Raw genomic sequence first — 1,875 nt, forward strand, 5'->3', positions numbered from 1 at the left:
AAAAATACATGTTCAGCCGCTAGTCTAATATAACCGTATTAAAAATCGATGGCGTGATGGCGTCCATGACTCCATGTTGTGGCAACTATAACTCTGACCGAATTAAAATGATTTTTTTTAATACTACAATTTCAATTCATTTACTGGCGGTCACCGTCATCCACCAATACTGCATAAACTAATATTGGTTATCCGGACTTTTTAATATAAAATTGTTGTATTGATTGAAAAAGAAATGAACTCATTTGTTGAACCCAAACCTGTGTGCTATATACTATTTATATAAGTGTTAATGCAGGCTATGCTAGACTAGAGCATTAAGAAGATAAGCATCAAGAGATTAATGGCTGCACCGAACCTTATCATCAGCAACACCTATATAAATAGAAGTCATCAATTAATTTAATTAAAGACTAGCCCCTTACATGCCACACATAAATTTTCTCTCCTCAATTCTCAATTATATATATATGATGACCCAACCACTTGTATTATTGATTTATTGCGTTGCACTTGCATGCACCTCATCATCATGTGCCAAACTACTACATATTATTAGAAAAAGTATACATAGATAATAAAGATACTAAACAATATAAATAATAAGAAAAAGTATAGGGTACTAACATATTATCTGTCAACTTCTGTTAACTCTTATTTATAATTGTATTTCATGGAAGTGTGTTCGTAGATGTGTCTAATAATTAATATATTTTAAATACATATATAAAGAGACACATCCAGAAAATATATCTATAAAGACACTTCTATTAAACATAGTTATAAAAAAGACATTTTTATTAGACACATCCACAAATACACTTTCATAAAACACAATTATAAATAAGAGTTGGCAAAAGTTGACAGATATACTATTGGTAACGAAACCAAAATAATAAATATATCATATAGATATTTATTTTATTAGGTGTTTGAATAGTTATTTTAATATTAAAATTTAGATAAATAATTTAAAAATATAATATCAGATCATTAATAATCAAGCTTAATTAATTAATTCGATATATTTTTCCTCTAATCCATCTGCTCTCTTTAGGTTTTATTATTTATCACAGCATGCATGGATGGACGCGTGTATTTAATTGCAGTTGTCTCACAACATGACTCTTCCCTCAGTGAAGGACACTTGAAAGTTGCAAGTTAAGTACTGAATGACAGCATCAGAGAAAGACAAAATATAATTTCAAATTTTATACGTATACGATCCATTGAGCCGGGATAACATCGTCATTTCTCATTAAATACATATCATTATAGTGTTCAAATAACATACATAGCTTCAAACAATAAATTAAAACGCATGCATATGGACAATGAAATGAAGTCCGATCCCACTTTAATTTATTGCGACGATGTTTAAGTACAACTGAATGATCTTACTCAAGGAAATCCATCCACTTCGTATTGTTTTAATTTATTATCTTTTTCTTCTTCAAATTAAATTTATCATCATCATAAACCATGCTCAAACAGATCTTATTAATTACTTCTCTAAATTAAAGGAATTTATATAAAATATCGAAAAAGTGAAAAATAATCACAATGCAATTATACATGTTTTAATTTCTTTAGCATAGTAGAATAAGTATCACCGTATATGACATTAATTATGCAATTGAAGATACGTGTGTGTGTATATAAGGCAAATCTGAATAATTCAAGATGTGTATATAATTTATATGATTTATAAGGAAACAAATTAAAAATCTAGATAACATATTCACATCATATAATTATGAAAGAAAACGACTAAAGCGGGAATAGTTGACTCCTTTGGATGCGAGTAATTTATGGCAAGTAGCAATCTTTGGTCACTTTCAATCTTTCATTACGTCTTTGCGTCGGTTGTGCATG

Source organism: Arachis ipaensis, chromosome B01 (assembly GCF_000816755.2).
Source record: "Arachis ipaensis cultivar K30076 chromosome B01, Araip1.1, whole genome shotgun sequence".
Taxonomy (NCBI): Eukaryota; Viridiplantae; Streptophyta; class Magnoliopsida; order Fabales; family Fabaceae; genus Arachis; species Arachis ipaensis.